Source organism: Phoca vitulina, unplaced genomic scaffold (genome assembly GCF_004348235.1).
Source record: "Phoca vitulina isolate PV1807 unplaced genomic scaffold, GSC_HSeal_1.0 scaffold75, whole genome shotgun sequence".
Classification (NCBI taxonomy): Eukaryota; Metazoa; Chordata; class Mammalia; order Carnivora; family Phocidae; genus Phoca; species Phoca vitulina.
In genome coordinates this window covers 1,232,693-1,256,115 of record NW_022589778.1, presented here as the reverse complement: position 1 = coordinate 1,256,115, position 23,423 = coordinate 1,232,693, and the positions used below count along the sequence as shown (strand labels likewise).

At 37.7% G+C, this 23,423-nt stretch overlaps 1 protein-coding gene and 1 pseudogene across 12 annotated transcripts in view; one reads left to right on the top strand and one right to left on the bottom strand.

Moving 5' to 3' along the window:
- LINGO2 (leucine rich repeat and Ig domain containing 2) overlaps positions 1–23,423 on the bottom strand; it is a 1,236,800-nt gene that overhangs the window by 299,690 nt on the left and 913,687 nt on the right. Inside the window, exon 7 of one of the 12 annotated variants that reach the window (XM_032393627.1) lies at positions 10,454–10,635. The exons of 9 other annotated variants lie outside the window; for them this stretch is intronic. The gene's annotated coding sequence lies outside the window, so the exon portion shown is untranslated. Of the gene's footprint in view, positions 1–10,453; positions 10,711–23,423 lie in introns of those variants that run through there. 2 more of the 12 variants (XM_032393629.1, XM_032393634.1) reach the window with 2 other exon arrangements.
- Positions 12,854–19,307, top strand: LOC116625226 (annotated as a pseudogene).

Genomic DNA, 23,423 nt, shown 5'->3' with positions numbered 1-23,423 from the left:
TTTCTCTATTTTCTGTAAAATGTGGAGTTAATAGATGATCTGTAAGTTTCCTTCCACTCTAAAATTCTAGATCTCTCAGAAATTAGGTAATTTTATATATTCCGGAATTAGATAATTTTCAGAACAAACCCAAATATTTATAATGATAATTTTAAAAATAAATACTTTTATGTCTCTAGAGAACATCTGAAATGGTTTATACAGAGATAATTATACAGACGAAATGGAGGTTATGAAACCATAGTCAACAAATTTTAAAACAAACTATGTTGTAAACGTCTGACTTTGAAGATGGCATCCACTTTTCAAATGTCCTTAGAACATACTAAATTTCACCCCTAAGCCTAATGCCCATATTCAAAATTGAAAATGTAAGTTATTTAAAAATAGGAACCATAGTTGAGAGAATTTGGCAGATCATATTTCCATTCTAAACCAACACTATTCTGACCTTGAATCATGAGTAGTATTTTAAGACAAAAATCCAATCAAAGTAATTAGTGGAAATAATACCATATTTACTATCTACAGTAACATATAGAATATACATAGTACATAATAGTATTAGAAAATATTACTCCTTAAAAACCTTGGAAATGATCTCCTTCAACTACTTCTTCATAGCAGTGAAGAAATTAGTAACAGAGAATTTGAGTTATATACTGAGTAGTAAAAGCATTGGATAAGGGACTCCAGGTCTCCTGGTATTTCATTATGTCTATATGGAGGCTGTTACGACTGCAACAAAATCATAATGTAGACTGGGCATTAATTTACAGAATAACTTTAATATATAGTCTTAATTTTCCCATATGTAAAATAAATAAACAAAAGAAGCTAGTATTTAAAGAACAAATCTTTTGTAAGCTCCTGTTGAAGTGAAAGGTAAGCAGGAAGTAAGCGTTTTCAGAGCAATTATCAAACCAAACTTCTTCATGCTTCAACTTGCTAAAAAAATATAGGTATTATTTTCTTCAATAAACAAGTGGGAAAAATTAAACAGAGAAAAATTAGTGGATGTTTTCAAGCCATTATAGTACATATATTGATTTTCATGGGGTATTAGAACAGATGCACATTTTTTTTTTTTTTTACAAGAATACAGTCTCACTAAATCTGAAAAAGTACACTGTAGGATATTGACAGGTGCCCAATGAGAAAGCTGTCAACGAGCATATATATATATATTTTTTTGACCACTTAACTCTGCAGGGTACTGTACCAAACACAATGAGATGTCACAAAAGAAATGGAAGGCACGACCTCTGACCTTATAGAAATTAAAAACAAAGACTGGTGTATACCAATGATTTTAGAATGTATGATAATCTGTCATAGTAGGTGAGCAAGGAAAACAGTCTTATTTCCTTCACTCAATCGAGAGGTAAATATATTCCTAAGTATTCTCAGCAGTAAGCTAAATGCTTCTTCTTACTCACACTATATTTTTGTAACCATAGTTTAGTAATTTCTCTTGCATTTTAAGTAAATGTTAAATGAAGAAACTCGTTCTCAAATTCAAATGACAAGGTTGACTAAGACAGTAGGAGTTAAAACCCCAGGGTTTGGAAGCAGTCTCACCTGGGGCCAAATACCATTTCTGCCACTCTAACCATGTCGCCTCAGGGCCCTAACATGCCCTCCTGGGTCTCAGGCCTCAGTGTCTCCCATCTGTTAAACAGGGATAATAAAAGGCTACCCTCAGAGCATAATCGTATAAATTAAATTATAATACATTCAAGTGCTTGGCATACCTCCTAGTACATAAGTTGTTTAGTAAATTTTAGCTATTGCTGACATTAATATTAATAATACTGTTATTAATTCTAAAATTTGTTAGAATATATGAAAGAACATTTATATGTGGGTCCTGTTTCCTCTGTATTATTAGAATATGGCAATAAAATGGCACTTAAAAATAACTAAAAGCTGCACAAAGGTTGGCCCTAACTATTTTCTCTCAACTATTTCTTAATACACTACATCCAGTGTTTCAGAATAAAGAGACAACCTTTAAGGGCGCTTGATTTACCTGCCTAGATAAAAGATAGACACATATGTCTTTATTTCACATCCAGTCCAAGACTATATCATCAGGACACTCAATGAAGAAAAATCTTATAGTTTGTAGCAATTGATGGCTTTTAGAGGCACTGTAAATTCCATGAGAGGGTTCACTTCCATCATATCCATCTTTTAACTTATTTATAAAGGTGCCAGGAAATTTGTCCTTTTACTGAAAGACAATTTTACTTTTGGCTAGAAGATGAAGTTCCCTGAAAGCTGTCACTCAAACAACCATTTTACAGTATGGAACACCATATCCAATATACAAATTGGATGTAAATGTAAATGTAAAACCAAAAGGTACTAGAGTTCCTCATTTACTAGAGGCCCTCCATTATTTATCTTGGCAAATGATATTTCTTTTTTCTCGATTTCATGTCAAAATAGTTGTGAAAATAGATTTAAGTATAGCCCAAAAGAATTAATTAATTTTTTTGCCTTGTTTTTAGCACTCGGCATTATTTAGCTATTTCTAGAGTTTCTGTACTCTAGAAACATCTGTACAGGTGTTAAAGCATCCCCTCACTGGGAATGTCCCTTTCCCTTCTTCTCAGTGATTCAGATCTTACCCTTCTGGAGAGCAGTGCTCTACAATGGTGAACAAAGATGAGCCAGACTTCAGACTGGCTTGAAACTCTGCTCTACTGCTTACTAGCTGAATATCCTGGGGGCAAATTACTGAACTTCTCTAATCTTCACTTTTCCGTTAAATGAGGATTATTGTGAAGATTTTAAAAATATGATGTATGTAAAGCACTTAGTAGAGTACCTAGTACTTCGAATGTCCTCGATAAACTTTACAAGCTATTATTTTGTTATTATGACTATTCTTCAAGATACAGCTCAGACATTATCTTTTCCATGAAACTTTTATTGACCTGCTGTAATAGGACAAACATTCATCTCTGACTTCGCTTCACATGCAACTCTATGCTGGTTCTCTAATTCGCCAAGTTCCTTAGCTTTGCAACTCCATTTGCTAGCCTGGAGGTAACAAGTAGATGTGATCATATCTGTGATGTCTGTTTTCTGGGAGGCTAAAGTGGAACATTTGCTCTTTTCTTAGATGTAACTTCAACTTCTTGAGGATTTTGAACTCATTGGATCCCAAACTTTATAACTTATGTTTACAGGATAGGACAGAGCAGTAGCTTTTATTGTGTAATTCATGCACAATTAGGATGGTCTGTGAATCTCAGAAACTGTCAGCAAAATGTCATGGATATGACAAATATGCATGAGTATTTATCTGAGGCTGTGTTTCAGGTTTTTTGTTGGATCTTCAAAGGGGCCCACAATCCAACACAAAAAGATATAGACCACTGATTTAGAGACAGATTTGTGACCCAACTTTAGCATCTGAATAGGACTTCCTAACATTTATTTTATGAGCTATCCTTACTCTTTGCTTCCTTTTTTAAAAAAAATTTTTTTTTTTTTAATTTTAAGTTCTTAATCTTCCTGTTCTCCTTCAAAAGTAAGATGCATTTTGCCCTACTAATTGCCCAAACAGAGTAGGTTCACATCGGTCCCTTTCTTCTCAATCTACAGTTGACAGTTATTATACACACATTATAAAGTTTTAAATTTTCAAGAGCACCTCGTTTTATTTAACAAATATGAATTTGGTGCCTCCTTTATGCAGATAAGGTTCTAGGACCTGGGGATTTAAAATTTAAACAAGACAGACAAGTTTCCTCTGCTTCATATATTTGTTTACTACCACAACAGACAGATGCTAACACATAATTTGATTAAATAACAGGTTAATGATATAATTTTAGATAGTGCCATGAAGAAAATGAAGCAAGATAGTGGGATAAGAATGATGGTGGTGGGATACATTCCATTCTGTAGTTTTGGAAAGTTTCACTGAGGAAGTGAATCTGGGCATAGTCATAAAGTGATCTAAAGTAGTCAGCCATGAGAACAGGGAAAGAACATTCCAGCAGAAGGAACGGCAAGCACCAAAGAGCAAGCTTGACATCCTTGAGAAACTGAAACGACTCATTAAAAAAATAATAACAAAGTAAAAACCTTTATTGGTTTAGGCTGATTAAGGTACATTTTATTTTTATTGCAGCAAATTTAGAAGATAGAGAAAAGTATAAAAATACATATTTCACAAAAAGCCTTTTAAATGTTTTTGGTAGTCTGGTATATATCCTCCTAGAATTTTTAGATGCACATAGAGAAAGTAGGAATGTATAAAATATCCTGCTGTGTATAATTTTTTGTTCTCTCTCTCTTTTTTTTTTTTTTTTTTTTTTAACTTGATCTATTGTGAGGAGCATCTTTCTGGGTCACCAAAATTATTCATGAACATAATTGCTAATGACTGCATATTAATGTATCATACAAAAGGTATTATCTATTATGTAATCAATCCCTATGTTAGACTTTTAGGTTGGTTTTTTAAATTTTTTTTTTTTTTTGGTCTGGAATAAATTCTGCAATCAATATATTTATGAAAATATCTTTGTCATTATCTTTATAAAGTTTCTTGGATTGGAAGTCTGGAAGTAGAATTCATTTTGATCTTGAATGTCAAAATAGCACAGAGCCTTAGACTTATTAGTCAATGCACATTTAATATAAAAAATAATCTTTTTTTTAAAGATTTTATTTATTTATTTGACAGAGAGAGGCACAGCGAGAGAGGGAACACAAGCAGGGGGAGTGGGAGAGTGAGAAGCAGGCTTCCTGTGGATCGGGGAGCCTGATGTGGGGCTGTATCCCAGGATCTGGGATCATGACCTGAGCCGAAGGCAGACACTTGCCAACTGAGCCACCCAGGCACCCCTAAAAAATCATCTTTAAAGAGCCTTTTTAACCTACCATTTTATATCAGTCATATGTTTTTACATTTATATGTCCACTGGTCTTTTAATAGTATTCCTCAAGATAGAACACCATTCTAGTCTGCAGGAGAGTGGTCTTTAAAGGAGAAAGAAACTCTTGTGATTTAAAAGATGTCTTTTTGTGATTTAAAAGAAACTTTTTGTGATTTAAAAGAAACTTTTTGTGATTTAAAAGATGTTCTAGACGGGAGGGGGCTGGGGAGATGGGTTAGCCTGGTGATGGGTATTAAGGAGGGCACGTACTGAATGGAGCACTGGGTGTTATACGCAAACAATGAATCATGGAAGACTACATCAAAAACTAATGATGTAAGGTATGGTGATTAACATAACAATAAAAATGAAAAAAAACTAATGATGTAATGTATGGTGATTAACATAACATAATAAAATAAAATTAAAAAAAAAAAAAAAGATGTGTTTAGTGAAATGACCTCCCAATGACTCACTAAAATTATGACTACCAGAAGTCTGTGATTCAGAATTTAGAAAAAAAAAATTTGGTTTCTTTACATTTCAGTAACAGAAAATAATTCCCAAGGTAACATAACATTTTGGCAATGATGGATCTATTGAAATTTGTACTTACAACTTTACTTTGAGCTACCTTGATCTCCACTGTGTTTTGGCAACTCTCTAATCCACTTGGTTATTTATTGTCTTTCTATTTTTTCCTAGAGCTATTTTTGCCCAGTGGAGGAGCAACATCAATAAACTACAAGATTTTATTAGGTTTATCCAACAAATGCTGATCTCTCCTGTTGGGCTTAATTTGTTGGTCTGTTATCATGATTATTTTAATACATCGTTTAGTGACCTTTCCTTCTTAATATTGTAGAGCCTGTGTAACATTAATCCTTTTGTGTACTTACATTGGAAAATGAATTACTGATGCACAATGGCCATTCATGATAATTACGGTGTTGTTGATTAATACATAAAAAGAAGACATGTAGCTAAGCAACTGAGGCAATACACTAAAAGCTACAGAATAACAAGTTTTATTCCCTTGTCTTCCATTGACTGGGAAGACCAACTTGAACAGGCAACTTAACCTCTTTCCTAATAAATACACCCGTATGATGATGCATCTATGCTATCTGTCAAGTGGGAATGATATTCTGTATTGATTCTTTTCTTGGATGATAGAATGTGTGTCTAATCAAGCTCATTTTAAAGCACTTTACAGATACAAAGGCTACAAAAATATTGAATAAGGCCGCTATGTTCCCTGGAGTAAAAATGCTTCCTGAAAAATATATTTCTAATTAAAGGTTATAAGAAAAGAGAAAAATATTTGTCTTCCATTTTAACAGAGGAACCGCTCTTATGACTCTTACCTTATTTTTCCCAAAAATGAGGACTGAGAACAAAAGGAGAGCTACTAAAATAAATATATCTAAAATTAAATTAGATATCTTATTTTTATATAAATACATTAGAAGACCATTACTGAAAACTGTGCTGGCCTAAAAATGATTGAAGACACACACACACATACAGACACACACACACACCCAAGACCATTAGAATTTGCAACTCTTTCTTTAATATTCTGCTCAACTTAGGCTTCTTATGTTTGCTTCATTAAAAAATCTTCTAGGAATTTCTTTTCCCAGTCTGTTGAGATTAACAGTTATTTCACCAGAGAGCTTTTTCAGAGAGGTTTAGAAATAAATCTGAATTCCACAGCCTAACAGAAGCTGTGAACTACAACATGGAACATCTTTGACAGTCATTGGGGTATTTTCCCTTCTCATCTGTATGTTCACTGACTTGCCAACCATACCAAAGCTTCTATAATGTGTAAAAGTCATATCCAAGAGGAATTACCTTTTTCTTCTGAAGCCTGGAAGCTTAGGCATGCATGGTTTTGACTTTTCAAACAATGCACTGAATATTTCATAAGTTAAGAAATTTAAGTTTTAAGGCAAGAAATTCACAGGAGGATTGGTCCTATATCACCTTTGTTTGTCTTTTGGGTAGATGTGTATGGGTCTTATTTTTATTTTATTATTTAAAATTTTCACCCTTTCCAGAATTAGTCTGTATGCATGCAATGCATAGCATGCCCTAATGAGAAAAGGCTTTGTTCAGGTGCTATTCTGTAAGGGGTGCTGCTTACCTGAGCCTCCTAGTGTTGGTAATCAGAATCCGATGAATGTGCTAGTCAGAATATACACAATTTTTCTTTTATAATACCCACAGAGGTTCCTCAACTTGGAACTTAGTCAGGATAAAATAAGAATTAGCTGAGATTAACTTAAACCAAAATATATGATTGTGGTATATATATCTATATATATTCAGGCTCTTTTAATTGAAAGCCTAATTATTTTTGCTTCTTTTTCTATGTGATACTGAAAGAAGGGAATGGGGTTATTTTCCTTCACCTCCTAGAAAGGTATGGAGATGAACTTCTCCCACTCCTACAAGAGAAGGAATAATAATTTTGCTTGCTAATACTTTGGAATCTGGATTTATGAGCCATATGAAATCTACTGAGGAAAAAGAAGATTTTTGAGGGAGGAGGAAGAGATGGAGGGAGAGAGAAGGAGGGGTATAAGGGGAAAGAATGGGAGAGAGAGAGAGAGAGTGAATGAGAGCAGCTTACTGAAGGAAACAGAAAAAGCTTTTCCTCAGACTGAAAGGAGACCAGTAGAGGTAGATGGGGTGAGAGGATATAAATTGGTCCTGAAAGTCCAAGAGGAATTGTTCAAGAAGGGAAAGGCGAGCGAGTGAAACTTGGAAAGAACACTGAAAGAGATATTACCTGAAGGTCCAGAAGCCAAATGGTAGCTCAGTCAATATGTAGCAATGGCCAGCCCTGAATAGAGCAAGATTCTCCCCTTCCTAACTCCAAAGCCTTGGCCAGTTGACTCTTCCATCTGCACCAGTAACTAATATCTCACAAATTGAACACCCAGAAAATATGGTGACTGCCTTTTCTACAAATTTTAGCAGGATGTCAGCAATATTGTCTTCTGTAGGCACCCCATTTTTAAGAAGCTAGAAGAGCAAAAATGAGCAGTAGTCCCCCACACTTCTGCCAGAGAAGGGATGGACTTGACCTGAAGAATCTTCAGACTCCATAAGGTCAGAGAGTAGTTGGTGATAACACCAACAAATAATGATTATGTTAATTGTCTCGGGGCACTGGGTGGCTCAGGTCATGATCCCAGGGTCCTGGGATCAAGCTCTGTGTCCAGCTCCCTGCTCAGCAGGGAGCCTGCTTCTCCCTCTCCCTCTGCCACTCCCCCTGCTTGTGCTCTCTCATTCTCTCTCTCTCTTTCAAATAAATAAATAAATAAATAAATAAATAAAATCTTAAAAAAAAATAATCTCAAAGGGTGAATACATGTATAATCATATATACAAAGACCACATCCACTATTCAGAATGGATCAAATGGTAACTTTTTAAAAAAGATTTTATTCATTTATTTGATAGAGAGATAGAGCCAGCACGAGCGGTGGGGAGGGGCAGAGGGATAGGGAGAAGCAGGGAGCCAGGAGTGGGACTTGATCCAAGGATCATGGGATCCTGATCTGAGCCAAAGACAGACGCTTAACTGACTAAGCCACCCAGGTGTCCCCAAATGATAACTTTTAATATTTTTTTTCCACTTGGGAACATAGTAATTTTTTTTTTTAAGATTTTATTTATTTACTTAGAGAGAGAGAGCACAAGGAGGGGTAGGGGGAGAGGGAGAGAATCTTAAGCAGACTCCATGCTAAGCACAGAACCCAAGGTGGAGCTGGGTCTCACTGTCCTGAGAGCATGACCTGAGCCAACGTCAAGAGTTGGATGCTTAACTGACTGAGCCACCCAGGTGTCCTGGGAACACACTAATTTCTAAAATGGGAATTATACTTGTTCACAATGGCAAGCATAATAAGGGGAGTCCTCTCTATTATGTAAAAATAAAGACTAATGGAATTAAAAACTATCTGAATTAGAAGGGATTTTAAAATCTTCTAAGCAAAGATAAATTCCATTTTATTCCTTTTTTTTTTTTTTCCTCCAGCCATGCTTAAATCCTAATAGGAATACTGATATCACAAGTTACTAAGAAAGAAAGCTCATGGCATTTCCATTGTACTTATGATAATATTTCAATCATCATCTCTATCCTGGGATATGAATTCAACAGGACTTTCCTCTGCTACATAGGAGATTTGTATCCACAAAATCTTACAATCGTCAAATCTGGGGAAAAAAAATCTGGACATATAGTCCTTTCTGTGTTCCTAATAATACTCCTTTAGGCTTCAATTTTGTTTAAAATCAGACTAAAGAGTTGCCTTTTATTCCCTACCAGGTGAAAAACACACCTAGAGAAAAAACAGCCTGCCTTAAAATCAGATGACAGCATGTTACTCAAGCAAAGAACCATGCAATTGCCTAGCAATGGTAATTATAGACTGCAATATAGAAATTAGTATTTGCTAAGCAATGGGAAATTTCATATGTTAAGCTGTCATAACAGTAGGTTTTATTATTAGAAGATGTTGTAGTTTAATGGGCAAACTTTGGACTTTGTGTTAAGAGGTCATAAATTAATTTTATAATTGGCAACCATCTTGCTTACGGACAAGGCACTTAATTACTTTGCTCCATCATCTGTTGAAATACGAACGCTCAGATTTTTAAAGGACAGTTTGAATTACATATAAAATAAATCCATTTATGTTAAGATACCATCATCTGGGTAGGATCTTCCTTTTAGGATTATTCAATCTTCCTGGACCTTTTTTTTTTTTCTTTTCCTTAAAATGGATGCAACAATAGTACTTTTACATCTATGAGCTGATACGAAGAAAAACTCACATAAGATAATGCATATAAATCATTTAACAAAGTACTTGATACCAAATAATGCTTAGTGAATATTACATCTATGATTATTACTTATTGAAAATGCCCTACAAAGGATGAAACTTTTTCTAATGCTGAGGATAACTGTCAAAATAAACCAAGAGTTCTGATGACACTTCGACTGTGAAGTAAAAAAAAAGAAAAAAAAAATTAAGCCATGAAATTATCCTTGAAATGAAAGTATAAGGATACAAATGACTTATTAGAATACATGAAGTTTATATTTACATAAGAGTCTTTTACAACTGATTTTGAACAGCATGGTTTTTCTCTAAAGTCTCATATTTTTCTCTGTGACCTCCTAAAAATCTGCCAAATAGTAGCACTAGTTTGAAATGCTATTTTGAAAACTATAAATAATGTAGGCTCCTAGAAAAAAATAAAAAGGGTGCAATTACCTGTCTATTCTGATGACGGGTACTAACTGAATACGAAGGTATCTGTACACAAAAATATTATATTTCAGTAAGAAAAACCATAGCCCTAAAACACATTTTCTAAAATACACTATAGATTCATAAAGGCAAATAGAATTTGAAAACCCACACAGCATGAGCACTTACTTAAGGTTTGAATCATTTCTGGAACATTCTTGATAGCTAGTCATTCAGTCCATGTTTATATACCATCAGTGACTGGAAACTTACCACTTTCCAAATCATCTCATGTTGAAGTTAGGCAACAGGAGTGCCATGGGAGAAGCACAGGTTTTTGGAGTGGGACACACTGGATTTATATTCTGATTCAGCCATGCACAATGAGTATCCTTAGTAAAAAAAAAACAAAACAAAACAAACCGTTTCTGACTCAGCCATGCACAATGAGTATCCTTAGTAAAAAAAAAAAACAAAAAAACCATGGTGCTCCAGTTAGAATGGCAAAAATTGACAAGGCAAGAAACAACAAATGTTGGAGAGGTTGTGGAGAAAGGGGAACCCTCTTACACTGTTGGTGGGAATGCAAGTTGGTACAGCCACTTTGGAAAACAGTGTGGAGTTCCTCAAAAAGTTAAAAATAGAGCTACCCTATGACCCAGCAATTGCACTACTGGGCATTTACCCCAGAGATACAGATGTAGTGAAAAGAAGGGCCATATGCACCCCAATGTTCATAGCAGCAATGTCCACAATAGCCAAACTGTGGAAAGAGCTGAGATGCCCTTCAAAAGATGAATGGATAAAGAAGATGTGGTCCATATATACAATGGAATATTACTCAGCCATCAGAAAGGATGAATACCCACCATTTGCATCGACATGGATGGAACTGGAGAGGATTATGCTAAGTGAAATAAGTCAAGCAAAGAAAGACAATTATCATATGGTTTCACTTATATGTGGAATATAAGGAATAGCATGGAGGACATTAGGAGAAGGAAGGGAAAAATGAAGCGGGGGGAATCAAAGGGGGAGACGAACCATGAGAGACTATGGACTATGGTAAACAAACTGAGGATTTCAGAAGGGAGGGAGGTGGGGTATGGGTTAGCCCGGTGATGGGTATTAAGGAGGGCATGTATTCCATGGAGCACTGGGTGTTATACGCAAACAATGAATCATGGAACACTACAACAAAAACTAATGGTGTACTGTATGGTGACTAATATAATAAAAACAAAACAAAACAAAAACCATGGTGCTAAGTCTTAGACTCCTCATGTGTAACATGTGAGTGATGGTCTCTACCTCTGATAGCTTTCTGAGTTAACTTGGCTAGGCCAGTTGTTTAATTAATCATGAAGCCAAGTGTTGCTGTGAAGTTGTCTGGTTAACATCTACTGTCACTTGTCTTTAAGTAGATTGCCCTCAGTAATATAGGTGGGTCTCATCAAAGCAGTTGGAAGGCCTTAAGAAAAAAAACAGATTTCTTGAGGAAGAAGAAGCTTCGTGCCTCAAGATTGCACTGTCAACTCCTGCTGAGTTTCCAGCCTGCCCTACTGGTTTTGAACTGGTCTGACCTCATTATCATCTCTCTCTCTCTCTCTCTCTTGTGTTCTCTCAATAGATAGATAGATAGATAGATAGATAGATAGATAGATAGATAGAAGGAAAGTGCTTTAAAATTTTCTATGCAAAGATGAATTCCATCTTATTTTTTTTCCCAACAGGAATGACACAACAAGTTTCTAGGAAAGCTTACAGCCATTTCTATTGTGTTCATAACAATATTTGAATCATTACTATCATTACCATATATAGGAATATATTATATAATACATTTTCTATACTACATAAATTATAGATATATAAATTTATATAATGTATACATAGGATATATAATAATATCCTATTGGCTTTGTTTCTCTGGAGAACACTGATTGACAGACTACCTTATAGGAATACATCTTCTGAGGATAAAAAGGTACCCAATAAACCCAAGTCTTCATGGCCCCTTTCCAAACATTATCTGAAAACTGTTTTCCTGTAGCCTCTCCTATTAGTCAAAGTTCTCACAGAGTAAGTGCAGTGTATAATCCTATGCTGGATCTCGTACTGGTACTATAAATAATATGACTGGGACCATTGACCAGTTCAGTATGGGCTCTAAAGTATTACCCTTAATTAATTCCCTGTATTTATGTAAGAGAATATTCTTGTTTTTAGGAAATATGCACTCAAGTCATTAAAGGGTACAGGGCCATAACATATGCAACCTACTCTTAAATGGTTCTAGAAAAAGTTGTAGACTAGAGAAATATGAAGCAAATTTGGTAAAACGTTAACAATTGTTAATTCTGGGTAAAGAAAACAGGTGAATTCTCTGTACCATTCTTTCAACTTTTCTGTGTGTTTAAGTTATTTTTTAAAATAAGAAGTTTACAAAAGAGGCAAGAGAACAAGGTAAGTAAAATGACATAAATGGGCCCAAACCAAAGCTTTGGTTTGTTTGTTTTTTTAAAGATTTTATTTATTTATTTGAGAGAGAGAGAGTGTGTGAGAGAGCACGAGGGGTCTGCAGAGGGGTGAAGGGTGGTGGAGGGGCAGAGGCAGAGGGAAAAGCAGACTCTCTGCTGAGCAGGGAGCCAGACAAGAGGCTCTATCCTGGGAGACCTGAGCCGAAGGCAGAAGCTCAACCAACCAAGCCACCCAGGCACCCCCAAAGCCTTGGTCTTATTAGCATCTTCCTAGCATCTGAAAGCTTCAAGGCTTTAGCCTGTCAGACTTATTGATAATCCTGTTCCCTACAAACTGACTGAACTGAGTCACATTCAAAGTGGGAAAGGGGGTTTGGCATCTGAGATGATCAGAACCAAGCTTGAAGATGCCCAATCATTCAGTCATTCTTCCATCACTAGCTTATATTTTCATGTGTGACTGATTTAGTAGTAGCTTTAAAACTGGATGTAGTTTAATAACATTTAAACTTAGTCTATTTTTTCTTTAACATGCTCACAATTTATCTATCGTTTCAAAATGCCTCCCAAGTTTGGGCTTGTTAAAGCTTCTTCTTGAGTGAAAGGAGGCACCAAGATAACCCAACAGGCCCCATTTGATAAAACACCTGAGAGAACCATTGACTGTGGGGCATTGTAAGGAGGTTGTCAGCACATTACTTGAACAATAAAATGTTTCACAGAGAATGAACTTTACTCAGAGGATTACTACAAAAAAGTTACAACTTTCGGATCAATCATCCTCCCATTTTCTCTGATGCAACTAATTATAACCCACCTAATGGAAAGAAAAGGCCATGCAGATCCTGCTGTTTTCAGAGTGAAATTGGAACCTCCCAGATTGCTCTCAAAACTCAGCTTCTTAGAAAATTTTACATTTCGTTAGATGCCCTACAATTTCAACTCCAGCTAACACAGAGCTGACAGGGATTTGCCTTTTCTCTTCTCTACCTCAGAGATCTTGCTGCATGTACATCCTGTGGTTTCTTTCTTCCCTTTTCTTGGTATCTGGATGTCTGTGGCCTCTTGATGTACAGGCAATCCAACCAGAAAATCAAAACTCAATCTGGTTCAGCTCCTTACTCTCTGCCTCTTCAGAAACTACAAGGACTTAGGTAAGAATGTCCATTAGCACCTGCGAACCTCCTCCTGACTCAGTCATTCCTGTCTCTTGTGCCCTGAGTGAGCTTTGACCGTTATTCATGCCCACCTCAAAGCAGCACACATATCATCATTCCACACCACAGGACAGCCGCGAACATCTGAAAATAATGTACTAACTGTGCCCCTCTGCACATCTATCTGGGGCAAACCTATCACCAGAGAACAGAGGAAACATTAAAGAACTGTGTTACTCATATCTTCAGAGTGCAGAGAGGAACTGAAGAATGGGTTCTTCCAGATTTCAAGATGGTGTGAAAAGTCCTATTGATGTAGGGTGGGCAAGACGTGACCTTCATAACTGTACCTTTTCTGCTACAGCAAAGTTGCAGACTGTCTCAGTTTCTATTTCAGAGTGAAATAGAACTGAATTTCTTCAGAAGTCTCTGTTCTTTTTTGTTTTTGCTGTTCTTGATGAAGCATTTAAATCCATTAGTGTACCAACTTTTTCTCCTTTCAAATCTTCTTCATGTTTCACCTAACCAATCCTACATATGGCTACCTAATTCATCTTCCCTCATTTTACTCCTTTGCTTAAAAAAATAAATAAAACTCCCAAACCTTCACGTCCAGAATGAATCTCAGACTCTCTTATCTAGGCTTTAAGGTTCTCTAGAATTTGCTATGACCACCCTTCCAATAACTTACCTCTGCCCTCTCACCTCTGCCCTCTCACACTGGCTTTCCACGGCACTCTAGACAAACTATTTCATGTGTTTTCCTCTAAATACACCTTGTGCTCCTCCACCTGGGGGCCTCTGCTGGCCATCTCTAGCCGGCAGTGTCATCTTAACCCCCACCTGACAAGGCCCAGTTTCCATGTTTCCTCTTTTATGAGCCCTTCATGATTACCTCAGACATAAACTCTTCCTATTCTGTATTTCTGAAGTAGTTCCCACATGGATCCATAACTCGTCCTCCCACCGTGGACTCCAGGAGGCCCCAGTTTCCTTCCGGGGTATGGAGTCTAGCACAGTGTCCAAGAGCAGAGGCTGTAGATTCAGAGAACACAAGTTCAACTCTTAACTCCTCCATTTCCTGGCTCAGGATCTGAGCAAGTTACTTATTAATCTTTCTGAGCCTCAGTTTTCTCATTTATAAAGTGGGGATTTAAAAAGGTACCCACTTTACAGACAAGGACTAAATGTGTTAACATTATAAAAAGCACTTAGACTAATGCCTTACAACACAGTATCTACCATGTGAGTATCCACCAATATTAGTGTTATTTGTGCACATCCCCTACACACATACAAATGCAACAGTGCTTTGCATATAGGCATTCTAAAAACATAAGTTCAACAAATATCAGACAAATCCAGGCAGCTTTTGAAGACATGCTCTTGATTTTCTATAGTAATTCCTCTTATGCACTGACAAAAACTGATTTTTAAGAAGAGGATGTCTGGTTAAACACTTCCTTGGCCAAAGATAAATAAAATTTTAAACTAAATTATAAAAAAAAAAAATCTGTGAAGTTATCTGAGGCAAGGAATGGAGACTCTTTCCAGATAGATACTCAAAGTCATGCAGGAAAACTTGGTGACATATAACCCTAGAACAGAGTTTGCATGATACAGCTATGAAGATAAAATATCACCTTGCAGGTTTGCAGGTTATTACATTTTACTGAGCTGGGTGATTTCATAAGAAAGTCAATGTGCAGGAAACCAGGGGTGCTAGATTTTATTCCTGATTTACCAATGAGTCCATTTTGAATCTAAGAAGATTCTCCACGTAGCCTAAAATAAAACCGTGGTGATATTTTTTCCAAGGCATTTTTCTGATTTGTAATATAATGTATATCAAATTGACAAAAGACTATAAAGTTAAATCACATTATTACATTTTAAATCAATTGTCTTTACCAAAAGAATTACAAGCACATCAGGTCAGGACTACATAACCACTGAACTCACAGTTTTCCACCTGTCAAGGTGAAATTACATACACTCTTTAGGCATTATACCTCAATATCTGGAAAATCATTTAGTCCTGATTACTACATTCTCTAGTTATACATCATCCACAGGGAGGGATAATTTTGAATCCATAGTTTGGTGTACAAGTTCTGAGTGATTTTCTCCACTTATCTGTCTCATCTCAGCTATTCACTTCCTCATCCACAGCGCCACGTAGTGGGCACACAGAAGTACTGGTACTTCCCAGAATGCACCCTGTTCTTCCCAGCCCCTCTAGCTCTGCACATATATCACCTCTTTTTCCCTCCTGTCATGGCTAACTTTCACACATCCTTTAAATTGCAGTCCCAATGTCACCATTTTCTCCTTTCTAGATTTTTCTGAGCAGGGTTAAACATGTCCATCTCTTGTGTTTCTGTAGTGCCATGATCACACCTCCATTTTCCTACTATTACAATTACTAGTTCATGTCTATGACTTGATTTTAACTGTGGAGCCCCAGAGGACTAGGATGTGGATGAATTCATCTCTTGGTCTATTGTGTCCAGTACAAAGTAGGTCTTCAAGAAATACTATTTCAGTGAGTGCATGGATGAATTTCTTTCTTTCTCAATGGAACATTAAGCTTTCTGTCCATGTTAATCTCCTCCAGATTCAATATATCTTACTTTTACATAAACCAAATCTGTTTTAATTTTCATGTAAAAGGTCATGTTTGTCACAGACATCCATTTATACCTTTCAGAAAACTTTCTTCTTTCATCCCAAAGTCTCCCCCAAATTAGTTACGGGTTTTATGGTCAAAGTGAATGCTTTCATGTTTAATACTATGATCTTGCATTTGACCGCAAAGTAAGTTTTCTGAATTTCAGAACCATCTTTTTTAATCAATAATCCCTCCCCCGTGTCCACCCGATAATCACAAAGTATTCGCATATGCACACAGTCCACTGTACTGGAGTAGTTTCTTTCCCCCATCGGTCCATTCATCAATCCATCCATCCATGCAGCTGGCAATGACTATTACGCATTTATTGTCTACCGGGCCCTGAGCTCAGGGCTCAAGATCCAAGGATTAAAAAGATTTGCCCTCACCAAGCACACAGTCCACAGAAGACAGGCAGGCCAAATAACAACCACGACAACAAAAGAGAATACAATGAGTTAAGTCCTGCTAGAGAACAGTGCAAAGGACAAAGGATGAAATGCAGGAAAGCAGGGACTCTCTCGGATAGTTTGTAAAGAAAGATTTGAAAGACTTCAAATGCCATACCTCTAAGGATCTGAAGACACCCTGGTGTCACCCAAGATCATCCTCTCCACTGACTTTTGCAAAGGAACAGGAACAACGTCCTAACCTTGACACAGCATCTCTCAGTTGTTCTCAATTATCATCAGGAAGCACTTTATCTGAAACCCACAGAGCCCTTTCCCCAACGGCTAGCCTGTGGGGTGATGAAAACATGGGAGCCGAGCCTATCAGTGCTTCTATCAAGCTGCAGAAAAAGTTGTAGCCCATGAGTCATGGCTCTTTTCATGTGTTTCCAGATCTGTGGGAGGAGAGGCCTTTGGCTGGCAGCACTGGCAATCCAGCACCTATGATCATCACTGGGGGAAAGAAAGACGCTGGAGCCACCAGGAGAGCTTCATAATCCTCCCACCTCCCTAAAGTGTGCATATCCCCAATGCCACCACCAGACCATGCCTCAAAATAGCATGAGAGCCCAAACCCACATTTTCAAAAAAAGGGACAAATAAATTAAGCTTCTGCCACCCACCTCCCTTATGTGCAGCTAAGGAAAATCAAATGAAATAAACAAGCAAATCAGCAGCTGGTAGGTGAGCTTCAGATCACGCATATGGTTTGAAGGCTCCACCAAAGGGTTCTTCCTGAATTGGATTTGTTCTGTTGGGAAGATAATAATTAGTAACCATACTACTAATATTAATGCCTGACATCTATTGAAAGCTTACTGTGTGCCAGACACCGTGCTCACAATTTATGTGCATATTCTATTCAATTGTTAGAAACTTCACAAGGTATGACTGTCGCCCAGACTTTACAGATGAGGACTTTAAGGCTCAGAAGGGCCTAACCCATTTGCCAAGGTTCACACGCGCAGTAGGTAGCTGAGCAGATTCTATGCCCATCAATGTCTTAAACCTGCTGCTCGTAAACAATATACTTTCCTAAAGATGAAAGAAAATATATTCAGGTAGGATCATTAAAGTATGCGCGTTCTTCCCTACCATCAGTTATTCAGCAACCTATAGATTCATGTGATGTTTTTGCAATTCAGCAACAAAGTCCTCTTGACCTAGTCATTTCCCCTTGCTCTGTATTTTTAAGAAGTTGTCAAAAATACTTAGGACTTCTGAGTTGATTAATCACAGAGGGAAAAATAATTTTTCCCTATTGTTCCTAGTTTGTTTAGGTCATGTTTTAGTCAAATTACTACCCTTACATACACACATTTACAAATGCCCTTTATCTACTAAGAAATTAGTTTTATATTATTACTTAGCATAATTTAGAAAGAATTTCCTATATTTAGAGAGGAACAGATATTTTCAGTGTCTGTAATCAGCAGTCTGAAGGGTTCCTAATAAAGAAAAACATAGTTCTTTAAGTAAGAAATGAGAAATTGGGTATCTTTCACTTAACAGTTATTACTCTTCCTCAGAGATAACATAGAATTTGTAAATAGCATATCTGCAAAATATTAAAGAGGCTTGGATGGAAGGTGATTTAAATAGCTTTAACCATTCTTTAATTTAAATTGGAAGTCTACCAGGAACCAGCCCTTGAAGGAGATCTCAGTGGTTTCAGGTGGGCCCAGAAAAAGCCTTCCCCATGGTACTCTGAATGGTGAAAAAGAAAGAAAGTAAAAGCTGCCATCTTGCGTCCCCGCGTGTGTGCACCTAATCTCAGCTGGTCTGCCCGAGACCCCCTGAGCACCAGCCCTATTCCCCCACACGGTCCCATTTCCGCTCCAACAAGATGAAAGAAACTATCATGAACCAGGAGAAACTCGCCAAAGTGCAAGCACAAGTGCTCATTGGTGGGAAAGGAACTGCTCGCCGAAAGAAGAAGGTGGTTCACAGAATGGCTACAGCAGATGATAAAAAACTTCAGTTCTCCTTAAAGAAGTTAGGGGTAAACAGTATCTGTGGTATTGAAGAGGTGAACAGGTTCACAAACCAAGGACCAGTGATCCACTTTAACACCCCCAAAGTTCAGGCATCGCTGGCAGCGAACACTTCCACCATTCCAGGCCACGCTGGCACAAAGCAGCTGACAGAAATGCCACCCAGTATCTTAAACCAACTTGGTGCAGACAGTCTGACTAGTTGAAGAAGACTGGCTGAAGCTCTGCCCAAACAATGTGTGGATGGAAAAGCACCACCTGCTACCGGAGAGGATGATGATGAAGTTCCAGATCTTGTGGAGAATTTTGATGAAGCTTCCAAGAATGAAGCAAACTGAATTGAGTCAACTTCTGAAGAAGATAAAACTTGAAGAAGTTACTGGGAGCTGCTATTTTATATTATGACTGCTTTTAAAAATTTTGTTCATGGATCTGATAAAATCTAGATCTCTAATATTTTTAAGCCCAAGCCCTTGGGACACTGCAGTTCTTTTCAGTTTTTGCTTATACACAATTCATTCTTTGCAGCTAATTAAGCTGAAGAAGCCTGGGAATAAAGTTTGAAACAAGGTTAATAAAGTTCTTTGCCTAGGAAAAAAAAAAAAGGAAAGAAAGAAAGTAAAACGTGGCTGTACTCATTCTGATGCCTTCAGTATCTGGGGCAGCTGGAGAGAAAAGAGGGCTCGCCAACAAAGGCCCTGAAGCCTTTTAACTCAGGGTGCCCTGCAGCCGGCATCATCAGCATGACCTGGGAGTTCTTCAGAAAGTAGGATAACAGGCCTTATCTCAGGCTTTCTGAATTAGAATCTGCATTTTAACATAACGCCCAGGTGACTTCTAAGCACACTGACGTTTGAGAAACACTATTCCAAAATGCTCCACTGGAATCTGCTCTAAACACCTGCCATGTGCAGCAAGGGTCGATGGACAGCTGAGCACAACTGCAGTCAAGTATGAACTTTCCTGTGTCCTTCCTCTTCTCTCCCCATGTCACCAAATATCAGAGCGCGGTCTACGAACTCTCTAGTTTGTCTCACACATCTCCCTCGTTCTTCCTTCTCCATGAAGTTGCCAAGCTTATTTCTGCTTCCGGCCCTCTGTAGTTGCCGGAACTCCCGTGCCATCCAACGGCTCTTTCCTTCTCAACAGTCCGGTTTCAACTTGAGTATCTCCTCCTTGGAGAGCCTCCCCAATGACTCCCTTCCACACTTCCTTGAATTTTCTTTCTTCATTCAATTTACAATCCCTGAAGATATCTTATTTGCACACATTCTTTAAAAGAACAAAAACAACCTTTAACAATGGCCTCTCTTCTTTCTTATTCCCTTTTCCCTTTTGTTCCCCTACTTCCTTTGCCCTTGAACCTTGACTAACAAATGGCAAGATTTATAAAAACAGCTTTCAAAAGAACTGTTCCAGTGGTTTTTTGGATGGTCATGCAACAATGACCCTACGCAAGACAACCAAGGACAAAAAAACCTCCAACCATTCCAACAACAAGAGCTAGAGCAGGTGCAGATGAAACTGCTCTCTGAGCCAGACCACAGGGACAGGCACCCCTCTTTTCTCCTCACCCTGTAAAATCCCCACCTGGCTTTGACCTGGAGAGTTACCTGGTTTTCAGGTACTTCTGATGCACGTCGGCTGATTAAAGGTTTTAACCTCTTTTGGAGTCACTTGGATTAGTTTCTTTTGACATCATTCATTATATGCCTCTCTCAATTAGAATGTAAGCTTCGTATAGTCCTTATCACTAGGGTCCATCTTTCTGGTTCCCCACCATCACGAGAACTTCAAATAATGCCTCTCGCATCGTAGGTGCTCAATAAATAATCTGTGGGCTGACTTTTATTTTAAAAGGAAACCAGCTTGTTCCTAACAGCCTATATGATTGGTTCTTGCCTATCATATGAACAATCACATGTCCCCTTGCTCCTTGGAAAAGACCGTTTATTCCATACACCTTAGTTATCTTGCTCTTGAATGCAGCCCCTATTTACACTGGTTTCATGGCCTTAAGTATCATCTAATCCTGTCAGTGGAAAAAGTATAGTGGTCCTTTTGTAAAGACAAATGAAACAGGGCTAAAATTTACCACACTTGAAAAAGGAGCCACAAAAACTATCCAGAATCTTCCATTCAGGGACAGTGGTCGCTTAATGTTTTGGTAACGAAGCCCCTAATAGTGAGCACTCTTCTAAAAGCTCTCAGATACCCTGGGGCCCAGGAAAGTCAGTGAAGGACTGCACAAAAAATTCCAAGCTACCAGTCAGAGGAAGAAGGACCCCAGATTGAATTCTGCCATATTGTGCCCATTTTACTCTGCTCCTTACTATTTCATTTAATTAACTCCTTCTGCAGAAGAGGAGTTAAGGTTGTTAGTATGACTTTGGGTAAGCAAGGGTCCCATCCATCCAGGGAGGGGAAGGAAACACCTTAATCCTTTGGCAGCAATCACACCTAAGCGAGTGGTTCCTGGCATTGCTATTTAGAAAGTAAGCCTGACAGAAGCTCTGTGATCTTCCAACAGGACAATGTTTAAACTTATAGGCCACTTAGCAAACGTTCCAGGCACAGTTATTATCCCCCTCCCTGGAGAGCAATGGACAAAAAAGGAACTCCATTTTCCTCCAGATACTAAGCCCCATCTGATGGCAAAGAGACTGAGCAAGGGCCAGACGTGAGCTACAGAGAATAGTTAAGAAACCATTATATCAATCCCGGAGCAGAGAGGATGGGGAGAACTGGATATATTTGAGAGCTAAAATGGAGTTACAATTAATATTTACTGTAGATGATGGTATATATGGATATATTTTTATAATTCATGTTATTTTATTATCTCAGTGACCAAAGCATAAAAAATTAGTTCTAACCATAAGTATCAAAATAATGTTTCCGAGACACCAATTTATTTTCAGCCATTCTCTCCTCTGTTCCACCTCTGTGCCTTATGCAAACCTCTACTGTATTATTCTAAGGCCCATTTGTAAGAGTACATTTAAAAGAGTAAGGTCCTTTTAGGAGGATTTTTTTTTTTCTTCCGGAAATTTGCAAATGTATGACTAATGTTTGGGTTACACTGACATCCAGATATATTTGATAGCACATTCTCATTTTTTACTGAGTTCATAAGTAACTGGGAATTATAAATTAGAAGAAAACCACATGCATAATGCTATCTGAACTGTGCATATTGAAGATTTTTCTTCACTTGCCTCTTAAAATTGGATTTATCTCCCAATTATTTCCAACTTCCAAGACAAATTCACACACAATTATATTAAAATGAAATTTCTTTGTAGGCTGTTTTTGCTAGGTCAAACAAATTCATTCATTAAGAAGAAGTATGATTAAATCAGTTTTACATGAAAGAGTAGGAAGCGGTAGCAGAGTAGCTTGGCACCCTTTTACAACACCCAACACGGTATGGTGCTTCTTTGTTCCAACTAACTTGGAGATTTTCCAGTTACTACAGTTCTCTTTCCTCATGGTGGGTATTCCCCACAATAGCTCATGCCCTTAGTGATTCTTGCATATATTCATAGTATATTCATAGTAGTTTTAACAGGGTCCTGGAAACTAATTACATTAGTTGTTCATGGGTCTTTAGAGTAGACAGACAGTTCCTCCGCATTCAGCTGTAGAGAAAGCCTTTATCGATTTCCTGTCACTGGGGGTATCTTCATCTCTAGACCCCAAGTCATGCCTATTTCCAGTTCAGAATGCTGGTCTTGTGTCCTGTGAAGGCCATGTTCTAGGTAGAACAAATCAAGCCTAATCGTTTCACCCCCATGCTGGCCCTCCTTAACTTCAGTCTCCTCCGTCTTCAACATTTCTTATGCCCGCCTCATCCTCCTTTATAAAACCTATTTCCTTTCTCCCAAATTATCTCCTTTAACTCTTAAACTCTGCCCCTAAGTCACCGAGGGCACATGAATGTGTGTCTTCTGTTAAAGTACCACACACATTATCTCCTATGGTGTTAACATACCAAGGTGAACTGCTCAAGTCAGATTCATCACAAGGCATTGAAAAAAAAATGGAAAATTCAAAGCCTTTGACTTCAAAAAATATCAGGTAAAGTGAATATCATTAAAAGAATGGATTTCAAGAAGTGAGAGACCCACCCACCATTCATGGTTTTTCAATCTGTAGATAGCATGGCATCACCACTATTTTATTCAAGGAAATAGAACAGGGTGGGAAAAATCCAAGGCTGCCCTGATGCGAGGGAGGTCAGGGTGTTGAGCAGAGTGCAGTCAGGAGAGAGTGGCAAGATGCGGCAGTGCAATGTGAACTGCACAGATCTCATCTCAGATCCTGGCTCAACCATTAATGCATCACGGTGGGCAAGTTACTTAAACTCTATAAGCTTCAGTTTTGATTTACAGAAAATAAACATAATAATACTTCTTCATAGAGCTTTTGAAAATAAAGATAAAATATGTAAGGTGCTTACTGCATGGCTATGGGTCGGAGGGATTTTACT